At 41.9% G+C, this 21,670-nt stretch overlaps 1 long non-coding RNA gene and 3 other non-coding genes across 4 annotated transcripts; all 4 read right to left on the bottom strand.

The window, feature by feature from the left end:
* Positions 1 to 11: 11 nt before the first annotated feature.
* LOC141741184 (uncharacterized) lies at positions 12 to 7,570 on the bottom strand. The gene is made up of 6 exons (XR_012586314.1): positions 7,496 to 7,570; positions 5,640 to 5,710; positions 4,757 to 4,826; positions 4,080 to 4,162; positions 3,032 to 3,061; positions 12 to 1,490 (listed from the first exon to the last, which is right to left on the bottom strand). It is a non-coding gene; the product is annotated as an uncharacterized LOC141741184 (long non-coding RNA).
* Positions 1,677 to 1,747, bottom strand: LOC141741528 (small nucleolar RNA SNORD50). Its single transcript, XR_012586403.1, has one exon. It is a non-coding gene; the product is annotated as a small nucleolar RNA SNORD50 (small nucleolar RNA).
* LOC141741530 (small nucleolar RNA SNORD50) lies at positions 2,883 to 2,955 on the bottom strand. Its single transcript, XR_012586405.1, has one exon. It is a non-coding gene; the product is annotated as a small nucleolar RNA SNORD50 (small nucleolar RNA).
* Positions 3,862 to 3,928, bottom strand: LOC141741529 (small nucleolar RNA SNORD50). The gene has a single exon (XR_012586404.1). It is a non-coding gene; the product is annotated as a small nucleolar RNA SNORD50 (small nucleolar RNA).
* Positions 7,571 to 21,670: the final 14,100 nt, after the last annotated feature.

The following is a 21,670-nucleotide window of genomic DNA, read 5'->3' as shown; positions in this document are numbered from 1 at the left end:
ACACATGGAAATACCTACCCTTGTCAGTAACGTTTATTAACAAAAATAATAAATCCTGTTGAAAACAGTGAAGGGAAGGCTGCTCCGTAGCAAATTTCCGCAGATTTTGATACATTCAACAGACCGATTTGCACAGTTTTGCTGAAAAGGAGCAGCCTTTAGCCAAAGTAGCTGGTTACTGCTAACAATGACCAAAGCATACGACATGCTCAGTGAGCCAATGCACTCCTGGATTGGGTCAGATCCTTAGCATGCATTTTAGTAGTGATCAGATAGATACTTACTTTTGACATTCCCAATGCTTCAGGAACTGCTACTGGTAGTGTTTTGCACTTCATGATACTGCTTAGACAGAAAACTGGGCTTTTCATGGAATTTGTCATTTAGAAATATGCACGTTCCATGAGCTATAGAATTCCTCCAGCTCTCTAAAGGAAGAGAGCTGCTGGCATCTAATGCTGTCACTTTTGGCTGACTACAGGGTAGTTTCTCAGTATTTTGGTGCATTTTGAAATGAGGCAGTAACTAGCTCTATCAATTTCTACGTTCTCATGTTTCTTCCTTTATAAAGCATTCCTGACAAATAGGTTTGAGAGTCACACTTTAAGGCAGATTGCATCTTACATACATAAAGATTTGTCTTTAAAATCCAATTTAATTGGTGACCAATTCATGACCCCTCGACTTCTCCACGGAAGAGTGCCGATCTGATACAGCACGATTAGTTTTGAAGTGACTGATGAAAGCCCAAGTTCCAATGTGGGTACTGCTTTCTCCCACTGCTGACCTCTTTTCCCCACCCAGCAAGGAGTTAACATAGTCAGTGTATTCCTCAAAGGGCAGTTCCACCGTTGTGGTCCTTTCATGCTAAAGTGGCAGTCCACAAAACCCCAGTTCCGCTCTCCCTCACTAGATACAGACAGCAATGAAAGCTTTAGACCTTGCCTTTTGTGTAACCACAGCTTTCCTCACAACACTTGAATTTCTTTCTCGCAAGCGTTTCATGTTTATGCTTCCATACCACCATCACCTCATCTACTTCCTCCTATCTCCTGGAGGACACCACCCTCAAAAAGCAGACTTACTGGTTTGAATGTGTGTACCCATTTTACTTTCTCCCTGTTTTTACAGGGCCTACCGGTGAGCTCCATTGTTTTAAGTTATTACAGATCTTGAGCATCAGCAAGTCTGTCTACCCTTATGATATTTTAAAAGGGCAAATACTCTTAGTGGTTTTTCCACATACTGAAGATCAACATTCATTTTCCTAATATCACTGCTATCCTTCCTACAGAGGGCAGCTCATGGAAAAGTGCTATTTCAAATATGGAGAGACAGTCTAAACAAAGTGGCAGCAGCTGTTTCAGCAGGCTTTTAAAAACATGGCATCCCACTCCAAGCCACAAAAACTCTTGAGGTGTTACACTTCCTTCCAGTTACAGATCATCCATATTTGTCAGGCAGCACTGACAAAGTGTTCCAACTCATCACTGGAAAAAGAGAACAAGGTCTAAGTAAAACAGTTCATGTGAGGGAGAAATTTCAATTTCTGAGCAAGCATACAACATCTGTATACATTAAGGTGTTACCATTTCTGTAAAAAAAAAAGTCAAACCCTAAAACCCTACAGACATCATAATACTTTTCAGAAAGTTTAAATCAAATCTTTTGGTCTCGTCTCAGATTCCGGATCCGTATTAGATTTTTCAGCAAGGAATTCAGGTTCGGGATAGGATCATCACAGATGAGACAGAAGCAATACAGAAAATGCAAGTTTAATATGAAATGTACTATTTTTCTATAGGGTTTCTGATTGCAATACAGAAATTAAACATTCTCTAGTCCTTTGACATATTTCAATAACAATGTACACTTTTTTAAAACTTTGCATGTAGTTTTGAAAGCTAACCAAGGTTAGGCACAGCTATCAGCACACACTGTGCCCTGGGGAACAAGTGTTCTTAAATTCTGATTATGTACAGAATTCATTACTACACCAACTTACCATATATATTGATCAACTACTGTATTAAATATATGAACTGTCATAATACAAAAAATTCCTGAACTGTAACCACTTTAGACTTTGAATAAGCTAAAAGCGTTTGTTCCTACATTTCTGACCATTTTCCTGTCCAAAAAAACCCTGAGACATTTATTAATTCAGAAAATTTTTTTCATCACTCAAAATATAACTTGCCATCTATTTAGTCTCTCATACAGAGCAAACTACATGATTAAACATGTGTTGGATTATTATCAGTACTCCGCAAGTGCTGTGAAACTTAAGTTAGAAGTGTAGTAGTCATGCCACAGAAAGATTTATTTCACTTCCCTTGCCCAGCTATTGCTCAACTTGGCTATGAACTATGATAGGCAACTAACCAATCAAATGTAATTCCCACTCTCCTATCCGATTTTAGAAGTTCGCTTCTGAAAATTAGCTAATACCTGGTTGTCAGCTTCTATCAAAATATTGGAAACTCCAGAAGCTAAAATCCACCAACAAACAAGCATTAAATAAAAAACTGCTTCCAGACCACGTTCTTCTACCTACGACTCTCCTGCTAGCAACAGGAAAGTTGAGACTACTGCCAAACTAGAGCTGTAAGTTCAAAATAAGGCCAAGATAGATCATTTATTGTTTCACCCTGTTTTCCATAATACAGATACAGGCAAACCCCACTCCAAATATTCCATTTCTAATACAACAGTTTACATGTCCCCTCCCTGCTTATAAATGGTGTTGTCAATAATCCATTTTTAAAGCAGTCATTTAAAAATTATTATTTAAACCAGTTTTGCTGAGTTTCAAGGTATGTACAGACTATGAAGCCTATCATCTTCAAACACTTCATCCGTTCTGGTGTTGCAGTAATCTCAACTCAGAGGTCAGATTCACATGTGTTTTTCATCAAGCAATCAATCAAGTTTGGGATAGGTTCTTCACTGATCAGACACACCAATGGTTTTAAGCATTACTCCCACATCAAGCTTTTAAATTAATCATAACATTTATTGAAATTCATACCTTCAATTGAGAAGCAGCCTTCAAGCATCTCTGCAAAGACATAAAATGCACTGATTAGTTACACTAACAAAGCGTGCTCCTTCCAACTTCTCTAGATCACTCCACATCCTAATTGCAATATTGCCTGTCTAAACAATACAGCATTTTATAGGTAGCACTGCTGCACAAGAAGTTTCACTCACACATTTGAACTTCACATACTGGGACAAAGCCTGTTCTTCAAAAGAAACTGCCAACAGTTAGCAAGGTATTTAAAGGTACCTTTCTTTAATAAGGAATGGAATAATACTCTTGATGCACAGTAAGCTTTCACAAGCACGCTTTTTGCCTGCTGCAAGTATAATCTTATACTAGCTCTTCTGAATTAGTTTAGCTCTGGAGCTAAAACCACTTGAATATAATTAGAATTCATTAAAATTCACCACCCAATTCCACCTTTAATCATTAACATTGCTTTTCTTAAATGCTAACATCTGAGTGAGCCCTAAGTTAACAGTCCTAAGAGGGTCAAAGCACAAACATCACTAGCTTTCCAACACCAGCAACACTTCCTTACCAGGGGACTTTACCCATGCTAAGACAGGATACCCCAAGTTATAGAGGTCTAACACTTCCCTCTCTCTGCTCTTTAAACGATGTTAGCTGTTGCAACAGCACATATCCATGTCAACATATACCTGAAGTGAATTTAAATAATGCACGAACATCCTTTTTCACAACCTGGTGCATGGTGGCATCTAGCTTGCAGATGGGGACAGCAATAAAAGTAGCACTAACTGGGACAATGATTTAATCTAAGTGACTTTTGAAAGAATTATTTAAGTGGTTTCATCTCAGTAGCCAGATCCGTATGAAGTTTCTCATCAACATATCAGGTTTGGCAGTTTCATCATGATTTACCACTTAAACATCAGTGACGAGAACTGTAACACAATTCATATATTCACATATTTAAAAAAAGCTTTATGTCTTTCATATGCAGATGTACTGAAAAGGGAATACATTACAATTAACAAAAATTTTCAACTGCTTAATCAATAAATATTACCTCCAGCTGTTGTACTACAGTTGCCAGGAAATCTTTCATCAGGACACCTGACATTCCCATTATTAGAAACTGTTCACACCATTCTAGAAATTTGAGTAAAAAAATCAGTTACATGTTCATGCATAATGTAGTGCAACCCATTAGGAACAACCAAGTTTTACTCTTGTGGATCCCCCTGCCTCCCAACCACTGGTTGCAAGCATTTGAGTCAATTTGAATTGAATACAGATCCTGAAGTTATTTCTTAGCATTTCCAAAAGGTGAGAATATTAACAATACTCTTTAAAAGATGAATACACATTTTTATTAAAATTTGAACCACTTTCGCCTGCTTCTATTAACGAGCCTCAGATGTTCCCCTTGTCTTCTTCACCTAAACACTTCCTCATACTAATCTACCAATAAAGTGTAAATTCACAATTAAAAGCCATCTCGAGGTAATCTTTGTCAGATTTAGTATGAATACTTCAGATAAGCATATTTTACCAGCTCTTCCAACAGCAACCCAAATAAAATATTTGCCAACTCCCCATAGTACTAGACCATGACAAACATGCCTGAAATACAATGATACCTCAATTTTAAAGCTAATGACACACCCACTAATTTGATCACACACATATTTTGCTAATCCATTTATCATATTAATTTATTCCCACTGATCATTCAAAACATACATAGCTCTCAGGAAAATCCACTTGTGTGTACCAAGTATTCTTCTACTTCTGATGCTGCTTCCATGAAGGGCTAAAATTGAAATTAAAGAAAAATTGTGTTTTAAAGTAGAAAATACCTCTTGCAGTGGTCTAGCATCATCTCTCATGTTATTATGTCAGAAACAATCACCAAGCACTAAACATTCACTTTTTCATAGAACAATTCAATATTGGTCTAGAATAGTCTTCAATACCTGACAAACCGAAATTTTGTATGCACTAGAAAAAAAAGACCCTGAATTGGATTTGGACCCTTTTGCAACCATTGCAATGTCTGAAGAACAAAGACATTCAAGCTTCTATTTAAAAAAATATATGACTGGCCATGCATTTATTCACAACACAATACTACTGTCCGTCCATAGTTTGCAGGATCATTATCCCCACTACATTCAAATATGGTCATGTATGTAGATTCACATTAACTCCAATACACACCATGACCAGACAGCTAACTCACCCCATCTCCAAAATCAGTATAATTTAGCACAAGTTAACAGAGTGATTTATCACATGGGTCTTCATGCTTTTTTAAATGCCACAGCAAAAGAAATGAAAGCGAAAACAACTGACCTAAGGGCTGACCTTAACTCAGTGAAGAGCATAAAATTACTCATCAGTTTGATGGCAACTATGAAAATGCAGTATACGGTAACTGGTTTTCCTTTTTGTCCCACTCAGTAGCCATATAAAGATGACAACCCTCTGGCACTTAACATATTCCATACTTTTCACAGAAAAAAATATAGAAATTAAGTAAGAAATTGAAACATTTATCATCTTGATGAACAACAGAAATGTGTTATTTCTAGAGCAATAAAATTAAGAAATCCAGAGCCATTACCTTAATGTTTCTGTACAATGCATTGGACACCACTGAAAACTTCCTCTCCATCATACCTAAAAACAAACAAACTTAACACTTGAAATCAGCAGATTCTTATTACCAGGCCACTAAGTCACACACATTATAAGACAGTAATCATCAACAATTTCTCAAGTCTCAGAAACAATAATATGTTAAGTACGTAAGTCTCAATTTTGCAGGAGGCCTTTTAGAAAGCAGCAAGAAATGCAGCCAGTTTTAAGTAACAAAGGAGTTATGAGTTAAATCCACTTGAAATACCATATTAAAAGCACTGCAGAAATAACTGCATACACTATTAAACTTCAGTTCAAAGGATTAATGAAAAATCATCATCTCAAGGTTTCAGTCCTTTAAGTAAAAGGACCGATTTCAATTGATTTAGAGAATTCAGTTTTAATCACATAAGAAATATTTAAATCTACCAGCTCAACTAGACAAACACATGACAAGGTATTTGTTTTGTCATATAAAATAGTTTAAAAACACACACTTCAACAATAATGTTTCTCACTCTGCACTATGTAGATCAAATAAATGTAGCAATCCATTACAGGTAACTTATTAAACTTGTTTTGTTTCAGATCACAAAAACAACTTAAGCTATGGAAAACCTCGAGTTAAGCTTGCTTATTACACTCAATAACCAAGGGTTACTAACGGATTGTAAAGATTCAAAAATTTTACTGTTCAGTTATCTAACATATGACTCAGGCTATCATTAGACAAGCTAATTCAACACGGAATGAATGCACTCGACAACTTCCTACATAAATGCAACCATCTCCTTATCTTTGCTTGCAGATAAGAGCCTAGAATTCTAACTGTATTTTGTTGTTGTATAGTCCGGTTCTTCCAGAAGTACTGTGGCTCAGTGACATTAACATCGCAAGAGGGGGAAAAAAGACCACAGGATCCTTTTTGGGGGGGGGCAGGTTTATATGTATTTTTTATTAAGTCTCCCTTTATTCTGCTGTCTCATTGCCTATCAAAAAAAAAAGACACATCAGTAGTTAAAACGTTAAAGTAATCTCATGATTCACATTAAAAACGCATATACAGATTGTGGTCGGTTTTTTCTTGGCATTATCTATGGATTTTACAGTAACTATGTTTTTAAAAGTCTTCCGTTATCGGACAATTCCATGATGCCGATGGCTGAGCCCTATGAAACCTACAGGCAACACAAATCTGCGCACCAACCCTACACCAAACGAACATGGCAAGCCTGCCTTATTCGAGGACCCCTAACCTCTCACCGAAACACCTCATCGTGACGCTTAGGCCGACCTCATCCCTCAGCATCAGGCAGCATTTGAGATACTAATTCAAACGACAACCGGGTGAAAAGTGAAAGGCCGCCTCGCCCGGGCCAGGGGCTGCCCCCAACCCCAATTCCTTCACCACCCCTCTAAGGTACCCTTCACAGCTCCCCCCCGCCACCGGCTGGACATCAAAATGGCGCAGGCCCAGCAGCGCCCCGCCGGCCGCCGCCCGCACCAGGGCAAAATGGTACCCGCCGCCCATCCCAGCCTGCCCCGCGCCGCGGGACACCGCTTCCGGTGGGGGAACGGGCCCCGCCGAGGCAGGCAGCCTGCCGGGACACGTAGTCCGCCCCTCCGGCCCCTCGCTGCAGCGGGGCGCCGAACACCGCGGCTGCGGCCCGCGCGGCCGGCTAGCGTCTGGCCGTGCCCGCCCCGCCCGCGGCTTCCAGCCGCATCCCGCCAGCTCCAGCCTCAAGTGCTTCGCGGGCGAGCCTCCCGAGCAGCCAAACACAAATACGAAACCCAGGTGCCCTCCAGCCCCACCGGAGCGGCAGCCCACACTGCACCCACCTTGCCCGCCCCTACAACAGCTCCGCAGGAAAAGGAGGAAGAAGGGGGCGCCCGCTGCCTTTATATCTACGCTGTGGGGTGGGAACGAGGCTGGCCCCGCCCTTCTCCCCGCGAGCCGAGGGGCGGGGACGCCGAGGATCTCGCGCGGGGTCGCGCTTTGCCGCCCAGAGCGTGAGCAAGGAAGTGAGGGAGCGCGCGGAGCGGCTGTTGTCCGTTGCCCCGCCTTGTGCCCGCTCCCTCTACCTCGCGGGCGGGGAGCCGTTGGCTGCCCCGCTGACGTGTTGCCCGCCGAGGGTGAGGGGGGGCGCCCGCGGCGGTGCGGCCTCCCTTCGGCTGCCAGAGCGCCTGGGCCTCAGCGGCGGTGGCTGAAGGCGCCCCGCGGCGGGAGGCGCTGCCTGCCCCCTCAGGCAGGCCCCTCAGCCCGAGGCCCACGCCACAAGCCTTCCGCAGGTCAGGCGGGCTGAGCGGCAGGCGGCCTCGGCCTTGGCTGCCCGCCCGCCTGTCCTCTCTCCCAGGGGCGGAGGGGAGCAGACGGGAGGGGGCTGCCCTCTCTCGCTGGGGATGGTACGCCCTCAGGGGAAAGGAAGAATGAGCCCTCGAGGCTGGCTTTTGATGCCGGCGCTGTTCGTGCTTTTTGCGTTACAGGGCACTTGCGTAAAGCACAGAGCTCGCAAGCGAAGGGAGGGACCTGATACAGCTCCACTTCCCAAACATACAAAAAAAGTTTTTCATTGAGTACTTGTTTCTTATATCTGTCTTCTGTTACTGTTCCCTTGGGCTCCAAGTGGTTAACCTGCTATAGCTATGCCTGAATGTTTCAACTTCTCTTCATCTGTAATTAGATGTTTCTGAAACCTTAACCACACAGACATCCTTTCCCTTTTTGGAAATAGCACAGCATGCTTTATCTCTGTATGACATTACAAGTCATCAGGGCTGAAAAATCTCTTAGCTGCAAGAGAGAGAAAAGGAAAAAAAACCCCAGCTTTCTGCAGTTTTTCAGTCTAGAAAGCCTAAGGATGCTGTTCACAGTGAACCCAAGGGTGGGCTGCCCCAGTCCCAGCACAGCTAGAGCCACAACTACAACTTTAGCCATCTGTAGTTGTACAGCCGCAGGTCTGTACAGTTGTGCAGATATTGTATAGTTGTACCTCAATCAAAAAGCGGCTTAGTCTCCAGCTGAATCGTCCTCCTGTACTGCTGTGGAAGCGCTAGTGAAAGAAGTCGGAGCAGGTATCTGGGCTACAGTGGGGATGGCAGAAGCACTACAGCTTAGAAGACCTTTAAACTGATGTGAAATGACATCCTAAATTCTCATAATATTTATAGAGGTTCTCACTAATTGTTTATAAATAGTCTTTTTCATCTGCCTGTTTATTGAGAGGTTTAGCGTATCAATCAACTTAGTTGAGGAAATCAGGAAAAAAAATTAATGGTGAAGAAAAGCTCAAAAAATTGTTTGGTGTTTTGACAAGTTGTTAAGAGTACTACAGAAAATGATGATCCACAAGATGGACCCTCAATAAAAGGGTCTGACTGTCTGGGGCAGGTAAGGGAAGTCTAGAAAAGTGAGTTGTAAAGTGCTAAAACATCTGGCAATTTTATACCTAACGTTATTGAGATTAATAGTACCACGAAAACGAAATAGTTGAAAAATGTTTTCTTCTGCAGCCCATGGCAGGAGTTGACACTCGTTTCCTCTATGCTTTTCTTCTTCCACATCCCATTTTACCTGTCTGAAATCTTCCTCTTGACTGCAAGCAGGCTGACCCAAATGTCAGACTGCAAGCTGCAGCTGGCCCACTGTCTTTTCTGCTGTAGATACATAAGGGAAAAAGTCTTTGGGCGGGAGTGTTGATCTGCTTGAGGGTGGGAAGGCTCTACAGAGGGATCTGGTCAGGCTGGATCAGTGGGCCGAGGCCAATGGTATGAGGTTCAACAGGGCCAAGTGATGAATCCTGCACTTGGGTCACAACAACCCCATGCAGCGCTACAGGCCTGGGGAAGAGCATCTGGAGAGCTGTCTGGTGGAAAAGGACCTGGGGGTGTTGGTTGACAGCTGGCTGAATATGAGCCAGCAGTGTGCCCAGGTGGCCAAGAAGGCCAACAGTATCCTGGAGTGTATCAGGAATAGTGTGGTCATCAGGACCAGGGAAGTGATCGTCCCCCTGTACTCGGCACTGGTGAGGCCCCACCTCGAGTGCTGTGTCCAGTTTTGGGGCCCTCACTACAGGAAAAACATTGAGGTGCTGGAGCGGGTCCAGAGAAGGGCAACGAAGCTGGTGGGGGGTCTGGAGAACAAGTCTTATGAGGAGCGTCCGAGGGAGCTGGGGTTGTTTAGCCTGGAGAAAAGGAGGCTGGGGGAAGACTTTATCGCTCTCTACAGCTACCTGAAAGGAGGTTGTAGTGAGGTGGAGGTTGGTCTTGTCTCCCAACAATAATAGGACAAGAGGAAATGGCCTCAAGTTATGCCAGGGGAGGTTTAGGACGGATATTAGCAAAAATCTTTACACTGAAAGGGTTGTCAAGCATTGGAATAGGCTGCCCAGGGAAGTGGTGGAGTCACCATCCCTGGAGGTATTTAAAAGACAAGTAGATGTGCTGAGGGACATGGTTTGGTGTTGGTTTTGTCAGTGTTGGGTTGATGGTTGTACTCAATGATCTTAAAGGTCCCTTCCAACCTAGATGATTCCATGATTCTATATGCTGCCTTTTTCTCTGAGTGCCTCCTACCTGCACTTGTTTGGGCTGCTGTTCCTGTAGGAGAGAGAGCTCGAAGTGATAAGCATCAGGGAATAGTTGCTAGTGCTTCAGGCAGGCTCAGCAGCTGAACTTGGGCACAGGCGAGCAGTTTACGCCATTGTTATCTATCCATGTGACCTATTCAAAAGGCCCCAATACTGATGTTTGTCACACTGAAAATGTTAACCCACCCTTCCTCGGTGACATCAGGGTTAAAAATAAGCAAAGTAATCACAGCCATTAATCATGACTTGATTAGCCCTAAAGAAAGCAGGCAGGTCCTTACCATACCTTTCCTAAGTGCTAAATAATTATGTCTTTTCCACAGCACACCGTGGAGGCCTTTTACATATGTTATTCTTTCAAAGAATGGAATTTCTTTTCAGGGGAAAAAATAGAGAGACTCATAATTTAAGTCCGCAGTACATTACATAAAGCATGAATGAGTACTATTTCAGTTTGCAATTGATAATAAGAAAGTTATAAATAATGAGGTGACTAAGGGCCTGTCCAGGGCTGTGGGATACTGCTCTGTATTGTGAGCTTTGCAGGAGAAATATGGGTGTGCACTTACTGCCGGGAGCCTTAAACTTTGCAACGTTACCGCACACTGGCTTTTGTAATTTGGCAGAAGAAACTCTTCATCTCTCTGTTAGATTGTAGGGTACAGGTTTACTAGCAGTGCCTGAATGCACACTGTATGCAAACTTTTTATCCACAAAGAAATGTGCCTCGTATTTCTCAGCATCACCTAAGCCTGCTAGCACTGGACAAGCTTGTGGGTAAAGTGAAGTAGACCTTTATTGTAGGTAGGCAACAATTACAAGGCTGAAAAAAGTTAACCAAAACAATATAAAAACATACACCACAATTGCAGATTATATTTAAAAGTAAGGTTCCTTCTTAGCTGCCTGCCTTTCCCCTCCTTCAGGCTTCTGCATCTTTAACCTGTATCTCAGGTGTCTGGATAAGGGTGCAACACCTCCCCAGAGAAATCCTAAGGCTAGTCTCTGAACCATAAGCCTGGTTGCCATAAAGTGTTAGTTTATAGATTAGTCGCTTCCGAATTTAGCTCACCACACAGCTGCACATTTATGCACAGCGTAAGCGCTGGCGGAAGGGAGTGCTGGTTATGAGATAATGGGGACGTACCAGATTGCCTCTTTTGAGGCCCACAAAAATGTATGCCAGCCTGAAGCTGGTGGTGTGGCTACCTTCAGGGCTTTTCAGCTCCAAGCAATTCTCTCCAACTTCTCTTTTGTTGTTTTAGATTATTTCTTTCTCTCGTTCTTTCTCTTTTTTTCTGTCTCCCCCCACTTCCCTTCTGTTCCTATTTTAAGTCTGGCTTCCTGGATTTTCTCCAATAGCTTTGCAGCTTTGGTGACTCACATCTCTCGGTTTGGTTTGGGGTTGTTACCAGGGCATCCTTTGGGATGCTGAGTTCCCCTCTCCTCTCACCTTCCCAGCAGGAAGTCCATTGTATGCACCTTTAATTTCCTCCTTCTCAGAACAGATAGTATTCATTGTAAAATCCTGAGCTGACTTTGCTGTATTTTACATTATGCATCATAAAATGCATGAATTGGGAAACAATTTCATTTAGCTTATGATTTTGGCCCTGTTTTTAATGTTGTACAGAGACCAGAAGTCTTTATTTAAACTTTTTCTCAACTCTCTCTTATGGAATTTTTTGTCACTGTAGTGTCACAGAAAGACGAGTGCTTTTTTTAATGATGAATGAGATCATTAAAACATTAGAACAGCTGTACAGGGTCAGACTAGAGGTCCACCCACCCCCATCCCCCAGTATCCTGCCTCCAACTGTAGCCAAAAGTAAATGCCTAGGGAGGGGAGTAGGGATAGAACAAGCACGTAGGAATCCTTCCCTGAATATTTGCACAGCCTCTGGGAATATAAAACTCAGACACTTCCTAGAAGGTGGTTTTTTGTGTGTGTGTGTGTGTGCGTGCGTGAATCTTCGATTAATTTGCTGCCCAGAAATTTGTCCAGTCTTCCCCAGATCCTTTATAAAATTTTAGCATTCACAATAACAATGGCAAGGAGTACCACAGCTTAATTAGCATTACAGGAAAATGCACCTCCTTTAGTTTGCTTGTACCTGCCTACCTGCTCATTTATGGTTTTAGAAGTGGTGGGCGATCCGGCCCTCTGCAGTCATCCCCTCATTAAGCTTCCCCCCGCCCCAGTCTCTTCTTCAGGCTGAAGGAACCTCATTTACTTAATCATTCCTCATATAGGAATCAGTTCTTACTGTTGGACCTTAGTCTCACTGCTCTTCTCCAAACTTTTTCTTTTTTGAGATGGGAGTCCCAGAGTATTCACTGTATTCAAGAAGCAGGTACAACATGGGCTTATGCAGAGGTGTAATGATGTTCTCCATTTTCTTTTGCTCCCTAGCACTTCCTAAACTTTGGTTTCCTCCGTGCCTGCTGCTGTGCACGGAGCTGATGTTTCCACAGAACTGTCATAAGTGCAGGATCTCGCGTCTGAGCAATACAGGTCAGACCCCATCATTTTACATTTGCTGTTGTGTTTGCTTTTCTCAATGAGCAGTGCTTTATATTGATCTATGTTGAATTTCTTGTGTTGCTGTTATACCCACTCAGTTTTTAAAGCTTCTGCAGCTATTTATGCATCAGCAATGAATGATTACTAATTTTTTTGCCCCCCTTATACCATGTTTTTTCAGGTCAGTTCAGTCAGTTTACCAGTACAGGTCATGGAGATTTCTGTGGTAGTTTTCTGCCACCGTGAAAATGAACTATTTACTTCTACCCTCTGTTTCCTATCTTTTACCTCTTATCCCATGTCTGCTTAGTTTGCCTAAAATCATTTGCTAAGAGGCTTTAGGGAATCAGTGCTGTAGATCATGTTATCACATGCTTGATGATGAGAAGCATGATGTGAGTTTACCAAGCATTTTGACCTTTGCCTTACAGATCATATTTATCCAGATGCACACTTTTAATATGAAATTTTTACTTATTTGCCTGGTACAGATGTAAAGCTTAGTGGGCTGTAGTTTCCTGGATTTCCCTAGAACCTTTTCAAAACATTATAGTCCTGTTTGCTACTTGCCCTTCTTTAGCATCGGAGCAATTTCAAGTGACAGCTCACATACCACAAGTAGCAGTTCACAAGTTTTGCTGGGTTCCTCTAAGAGCATCATCTGATCCTGTTGAAACGGCAGCATCTTTGAGAAGTTTGAAGCAACTTCTATGATGAATGCCTCAAAAGTGGTGTGGTGTGGGGAATTTCCCCAGATCTTCCACACAGAACACAGGAGCAAAAAATTAATGCAATTTCATGGCCTAATTTTCTCTGAACAGACTTCCTGTGCCTCATGAATTTGAAAAGGAATACAATATTAATTTTGATAGACTAAACACCGTTAAACTGGCATGTACTATTGTGGGTTTCCTTTTGCCCTTTTTCAGTTCTTCTTGGATGATGATTTTGTGCCTTCAAAATAGTTCTCTCAGTTTGTCTTCATACCACTTGTGAGGATTTAATGAAGGTTTGTTTTTAACAAGCATTTTCATTTTTAGGTATCTTTCTGAAGTCTGAGTACAGCTGTGGTGGGTATTTGGGTTTTCTGCTGCAAAGATAGAGTATCTAAATGTACAACGGTTGCTTATACTGACACATTTGGTTTGTTGTCATAATCTAATCAGTTAATATATGGCTAAAATTAATGATAAAGCATAACTAGGCTTTATACAAGAAAAAAACCACAAACCCTCTACGCTTACTTAGTTAAAAGAAGCAATAAAGTTGGTGTATTAAGACAGACAAACTAAATAGTATTAATAATTTTAAGTTAAATTAGCTATTTTTTTCCTATGCTGACCAATGTAAGGCTGTGTGCTGTCTGCAGGAGTACATAATTGTAACTATTTTATTGTTTAACAGAAGCATTCATTATCTTGAACTACAGCAGCATTTCAGTATGCCCAAAAATAATTGAGGGAAATTTCAGTCTGAGTCTTTGTTAGTGCTTGGGAACATCATCTTTCTTCCAGTGTTCAAGTCTCTTCTATGTTATTTTGCATAAACAGCATATTACAGGAAGATAATATGCTTCATTTAATTTCTATGTAGTTGCTGTTTATCTTACTGGTTTTTGCTCGCCCTTAAGAGATGAAATGAACAGGCTCGGATGAGATGTTAGCATTGAAGTGCAAGTATTGTGGAAAGATGGGAGAAGAGCAACTTGCTGTTTTCTATTCTTCTCATAGTTTTAGGACCCAGCTGTTAATTAATGTAACTTGCAGTCACTTCATTCATTAACAGAGCATAGGGAAAAAAGGGCTTTTCTGTCATATTTATACAGCCTTGACAAATTGAGTGTCAAACTCACTTTTAAATAGGAAATATATCTTCATAGAATCATAGAATGTGTTGGGTTGGAAGAGACCTTTAAAGGTCATCTAGTCCAACCCCCCTGCAGTAAGCAGGGACATCTTCAGCTAGATCAGGTTGCTCAGAGCCTCATCAAGCCCGGCCTTGAATGTCTCCAGGGATGGGGCTTCCACCACCTCTCTGGGCAACCTGTGCCAGTGCCTCACCACCCTCATTGTAAAGAACTTCATCCTAATGTCTAACCTAAACCTACCCTGCTCTAGTTTAAAACCGTTGTCCCTTGTCCTATTGCTACATGCCCTTGGGAACGGCCCCTCCCCAGCTTTCTTATAGGCCCCCTTCCGGTACTGGAAGGCCACTATAAGGTCTCCCCGGGGCCTTCTCTCACATTCCTTAACAAGAGGCTGCCTCTGGTTCTTAGAGAAGACAAGGCTGCTGAGCTATTTGATTTTTTTAACCAAAAACTGTTGTTAATATTGCCATCTTTCAGAGGCTTGCTTACAATTAAGTTATCCTATGATGACACCCTATACAGAATAAGGAAATCCAACACATACTCAATTTGCTCTTTCTAAAACCAGTATCATGTGAACTATGACAACAAAATTGTAAAACAAAGTTGTAAAACTACATTCCAGCATCTGGAATTGAATGTGGATACAATAAGTATGGATCTTGGGGTGAGAAACAGGCACTCCCTTTGAAGTGGAGGTTTCTTGGAAACTTCTCTAACTGCTTGGAATGTTTCATTTGATAAAATAAGAAGATAAATATGCATACATATTATTTTATTCATAGTATGCGTATTAAAACACATACAATTATTTTTTTAAAAGTAGTAAAGATGTAGGAAAATGTAACTGCATTATCTACAATGCTAATATATTTCTAAAAGAGTTAATTTTGAGCCAAGGCTTCACTTTGCATGGTGCATAAGTCTTTCCTTCTATGAAACTTGCATAGACACAGGCATTTCTCAAATCATTTATTGTAGAATTTTGTTTCCATGTTGTCTTGTTCTTAAAAATAGCGAGCTTTCCAGGACAGGATAGTGTGTTAGCAGGCTTTGTGAGTGTATCTTGCTTTTAGCAGCTGAGTTCTTCTCATACAGGGAGAGATCGATCAGCACTTTCTATAGATGTGTTTTAACTTTACAGTTAGGTAAAACTTAGGAGCTGCTGCTGAAAGAGGTGACTTTGTTCTTCCTTCCTCCCCTGTCACCACCACAGGCTAATCATCATGCTGCTACAAGCAATTACCTGGTGCAATAGAAAACAATTTTTTTTTGCAGCTTTAGTTTTCTAGCAAAACAGACACCTGAGCTGATTCACATTGTGACCACCTAACCACTAGATTTAGAGAAGGGAAGTGGTGGGATCACACACCCTGGGCTGGGGAAGAGTTGAGCAGGGTGATGTCCCCTGACAGCAGCTAATACTTAGACAGCTATGAATACGATGTGAAACCTCATACTTGATCCCTCCAAAATGCAGTGTAGCATCTATTTAATGATGCCTGAATGCAAGAATTCCACCACTAAAATAAAAAGTGTTTGGGGTTTGAGAAGTCTGTTCTTCTATTGTTTGCTGCTATTTACTCTTGTACTATAAGGAAGAAATCATATCTGTTTAAATACAATTAAATTATGTGGACAGTTGATATTTCAGACCAGTACAGCTTGTGGCTGGTCCTACTAAAAAGCAAGACAATTGTGATGCTCCACCGTAGGATATGTAAGGTTAGTCTGTCTGGTTTTTGAAGGAGGGGAGCTGTATTTGTAAAGAACAGAAAGAGGAGGGCAGCATAGTTAATCCTATAACTGTGACAATATTCCTTTAAAACCACAAATCAGTCATTTCAGTTGTCTAAATAATTTGTAAACTTGAAGAGAAGGTAAACTAATGTATTGCTGACTTCCTAGGAGGGAACACACAGCATTGCAAATTCTTCCCATGTACACAAGCACAAGTTCCCTGTCTGATACTCCTGACTGGAGCTGGTAGCTGGGCTCCCGATGCTGGTGAGGCTGTGTCCTTCTGTTACAATGAACTTACTCAGACAAGGTTCCTCCTGCTGAAGGTGCTCCTACGCTCTAACCTGCTTTGCCTGGTTGTGCTCTCTTGGGTACTCGCCAAAACTCAAAGGAGCTCTCTGGGCAACACGGGGAAAGACCTGGGCTTTTCAGAAGTTGCATACTCTCTCTGCCTGATCAACAGTGGACGGTAGAGTAAGACAAGGCCGTCCTGTTTTTTGGTCCTCAGTTTTACATACGCTATGTAGGGAAAGTATGAGACAAGGCTGCCACTCCCTGTCAGCACTGGGAACATGCTCTTCTTGGCTACAGAACATGCAGCTAATAGGCAGATGAGACTGATTTATGTGGTTCTTGTGGCAAGAAGCAATTGCCCTGCCACAGGTAGTGATCATGCAGTGTTTCTAAATGCAGGAACCTTGCAGAGCAGCCAAGTTACAGTATGAAGCTTGAGCAGGCCACCAGGGAAGAGCAGTTGACCCTCAGCCTCATCTGGAGCACCTCCTAGGTTGAAGCCTGGGTCATTGTACAAGATATAAAAAGGCCTGGCCACTATCTGGTCTTGGGAGAGGCAAGCAGCCCACTGCCCCTGGGCAACCTGGTGTTGCGTAGGGGAGGTCGGGATGCCAGATGGGGGTGGAGAAGCTGGTGAGTGACCCTGGTAGCTGCATGCACAGTGCAACCCATTAACGCTGTAATGCAGCTGACTATTCCCACAGGAGCTGGCACAGTTGCCAGACTTATTGTGTGGCCCTGGCTAGTGGCGGTTGCACTGCACCAGGGCTATGTCCAAGATGAAAAGGGCTGATTGCGTACACACATGTTGAGTATTGCTGTCCTCCTTGGAGGGATCATATTACTACCAGATAATGAAGTTCTTTCTCTGTCCAGGACTCTGAACCACAGTGCATGGGGCACTTGGTACCAGTGGCAGGAGCACCTACTCACTTTTTCATATTCATCCTCCTAGACCATCTATAGGAGATACAGTCCCAGGTTTCTTGTAGGTGTCTTAAGTGTTTCAGTCTTTACGTTGCCTCTTCTAGCTGTGGGCATGCCACTCAGCCCATCTGCAATTCCTGACATTGCACCCATATGGGAAAGAGTCCACCAACAGTTTTTTATTGACATACTGGCTACAGAGCCAGGTGATACAAATGTTACTCTCCATGGACTCGGCATGGTACACACTTTCCGCTGAGTTCATGTGGCGCTGTGGAGCAATCCTCTACTCCTCTAAAACAATGGAAAAGCAAAGAGAACTTCAGAAGCCACCACAGTGTGCTATATGTTGTATGGTCTGAACTAAAAAAATCCTTTGATGGTAGTGCTCTATTTTATAAGAAAGAAAAAAGACTTTTTAAGCCCTATTAAAGAAGGAAGCTCATCAGTGCTGCTTTATGCTGTCTTAAGTGTCAGATAATTTTCTTGAAACTATGCTAGTTCATTGGGCCAAACACAGCATTTAAAACAACTGTTTTGTCACACTTCTTTCATTTTTCTTTCTTTATTTTTCTTTCTCTTCTTTACATGGGTTATTCATGCATGCACTTAGTCTTGCATAAGTAGATACGAAGAGAAGAGTGGATCTCACTTCAGGAAATGTTAATTGATATGTTTAATTTCTCTGGAAGATCTTGCAGTTTATTGGCATGTTTAAGTAGTTTCCATGGACTGCAGTGGGAGTTTGTGACACAGCTTGATTGTAGGGTTTGTCTCTTATGTATAAGTAAGGGATAAAACCAGATAGCTCTAGCATAAAGATTTCCTATTATACTGGGAGTGTCCAAGGATTCAGAAACCTTACCTAGCCCACCAGACTGGTTGTAGGCAGAGGCAGACTGAGAAATTACACGTGTCCTCTCCTTCCAGAAATCCTGTGGGTCCAGCTCAATACATCCCTCTCCTCCTGTCTCCCCACTTCGAGTTACCACAGACCACGTTAGGATCTGCAATAACTTGTTCGTACTTTATACCCACATTTCTGCAACAGAGGCAAGGCTTGCCTCGCAGGCACTGGGAGGGAACAGCCTGCAGAGAGGCAGCTTGTGGCTCCTGCTCATCTTCCTCCACACCCTGCGTAGGACCGGGCCGTGGGCCTGCACACAGTGAGAGATTTCTGAAGGCTGCAGCAGAAGAGCTGGTGAAGCAGAAATTCACTGTAGGATGGTGCATGACAAGACAAGAGGCTGAAACCTTGTTTGAACTCGTAAGCAATCTGTTTTGCAATGCCGATCAGACAGGTACACCTGACCCACAGCCAGTCTGGGATAGCAATGTTTGGTACAGGAGTGGCTAAATTTTCCCCGCTTTGTGATTTCAAGTGGGATGACCATTGAGATCATTCTACTGTAAACACAAGAGGGCACTCCCACCTCACTTCTAAATGACTTAACAGTACACGTAAAAGGAAATTCTCAATAAACAGCACAGAATTGCAGCTACTCCTTTGTACATGCTTTGATAACACAACAATCATTATGCATTTATAAGCATTTATGGACCATACATTTTTAGGCCATACTTATGAAATGTGGTCTTGGTTTGGTGCTTTCTCTAGAATAGTATGTATGAAGAAAAAAATGAATTTAATCCTTGATCTCAGTGAAGTAAAAACTGAAGTCATATGTCCTTGTAACCAGAATTGCACTGAATCTTGGGGACTACAGACTACTTTTGGGGATTTCAGTTGCATTATCTCATGGAAAGAGAGACCACTTCTTTTGTCTACAGTAGCAAATTCACTAAAAGGAACTACAGAAAGGGAGAATGAGATTTAAAGTTGTTATGCTTGCCAAGACTCACATGTTTTCAAGTAGAATTTCAATGCTCCATTCTCTTAAGTTTCCCTTAGCTACTCAGTCTTGTCTGCCTGGTGTGTTAGGCTATCAATGCTTTGCACAGTCTAGTGACTTACTTACACAAAAATAAATGTTGTTTAAGTTTACCCAAGAGCCTCTCAGCTGTTGGGATCAAAGTCTCACTTGATCACTCAGAAAGGTTTTAACAGCTTTTTATAGCATCCAGCACAGTAAATGAAAATCTAGGCTTGTAAAACAGAATTTTCTGTACATTTTAAAATACAAGTATAAACCATAAGTAATTACTTTTTAAAGGGAAATATAAACACACAAACCCCAAAGTCCACTGTGCTAATTAAGTCAGTTTAAATGCTTGCATTTCCTTCTCTCAGAGAGAGTTATTTGATATGGCCTAAAGCTTTTCCATGGGGAAACAAATTTTAACTGCATTTTCAGCCTCCTCACTTTCTTTCTGCAAGGTGTTTCTCCATCCCATTTTTGTGTAAATGGGATGCACTTTTGATTTTCACTTAGCAGCCCCCTCCTGGTGAAGGCTGTTCTAGTATCTGTTTCTCGAGACAGAAAATGTGAGGCAGTGGAATAAGGAGTGGGAAGGGAGGAGGGAGGCCTGGCAGTCTCCAATGGGAGATGGCAGAGTTGCATACATGAGTCTTGTCCGGAAGCACTTGGTGATCTTCCCCCACCCTTCTCACCCCTTCTTCTTACCCCCACGCTTCTTTTGATCATTATGAGCTTCACCAACAATTTCTTAAACAACTACCCCTTCGGCCAAGAGGTCTGATGTCTCTCTTTCACAATGTTTTTGATTTGGAATGCTGAAAGCAAGGAACAGAAGAGGGATCAACATCATCTAGTGCAGCAAATTACTTGACAGCACTCTGGGGGAAAACTTGCATGACTAGAAGTGTAAAGTACTAAAATAAGAACTATGGGGAGTGCTGGCATTAAAGGCATGTGAGTATGTGCTGTGGACTCTTGCATTGCATTTTATCTTTTATTTTACGGCCCAGCAGATCTGTAAAGTCATACCTGACTACTTCATGAAGTAGACATTAATTATGGTTTAAAAAGATTAAAAGCGGGTAAAATGTTTGTAGAGTAACTTCTTAGAAAAATATTGAGTCTAACTGAATTTTCTATTATCAGTTGCCTCTCCAAAGAAATCTGGTTTAAAAATGCACATTTTGCCTGAAACAAATGGAGTAGTGACAGATTCTCATTTCAGGTGCTCATTTCATTTCCAAGCATGATCTTCTCCTTGGAAATAGCAAATGATTTATAAGTATGGATGTTTCTGAAATGACGATCATAAAAGATGACTTTTAGCTCCGTTAATGAACCGTATTGAAGAGGCTGGGAGCTCTGTAGAAAGCCACCTCTGCCAGCACCAGGAAATTGTTCCCCCAGTAAGGGTCAATAGTGATTATTCAAACACAAGAAATCAATTTGAAATGCTAGTGACCCTCCCATAGGACTTTTTTTTTTTTTCCCCTCCTATAAATGCTCATTCTTATGTTTGGCAAAGTCTAGAAAGGAAGAAGGACTCATGGAAAGTAGTATAATTTGAAAATATGTTGTATGCTGGTTATGAATCTGTCTGTGGGAAATTCTTGTAATTATTTCAGTTATTTATTGTCTCTAATTATTTATTATCTCTAATTATTTACAACTGCATTGTATGGCCCATACATCCCCTTCTCCATGGCAGACAAACTCAGATCCCAGTCATGTCTGCAGTCTGAGAGATGCAGTGTGCTCTGGTGCGCTGCAGGTTGAAAGACTGACTAGGGCTTGCATTTTCTTCAGGGAAGGATGACTGCAGTCTCTTTCCTTTGAATGGAAAGTCCAGGAAAACTTGCAGGAACTTAATAGGAGCTCATAAGCCTCTGTCAGATTTGGTCAAAATTGGTCAGTGAGTTAACAGGTACCTGGGAAAGATCAGGCATCCAGAACAATCACGTAAGCCCTGTTATTTTGGGAAAGCAAATACATTTTTACTGATTTTTGTTCATTTTAATTCTGCTAAATCGGTACAACTAGGAAAGAATTTTAGTAACTTTTAATCTCTCTTTTTCATAGTAGGGCTTTTATCTTCTGTTAGTCTGAGGGTCTCAAAGGGACATGCAATTCATCTCGCATTCTCTCTGCAACTCCAGAACAGTGGATACAGTCATCCTGAAACTGCCGTGTCAGGTC

This window comes from Larus michahellis, chromosome 3 (assembly GCF_964199755.1).
Source record: "Larus michahellis chromosome 3, bLarMic1.1, whole genome shotgun sequence".
In the NCBI taxonomy this organism is placed as follows: Eukaryota; Metazoa; Chordata; class Aves; order Charadriiformes; family Laridae; genus Larus; species Larus michahellis.
This window is presented reverse-complemented; position numbering and strand designations above follow the sequence as displayed.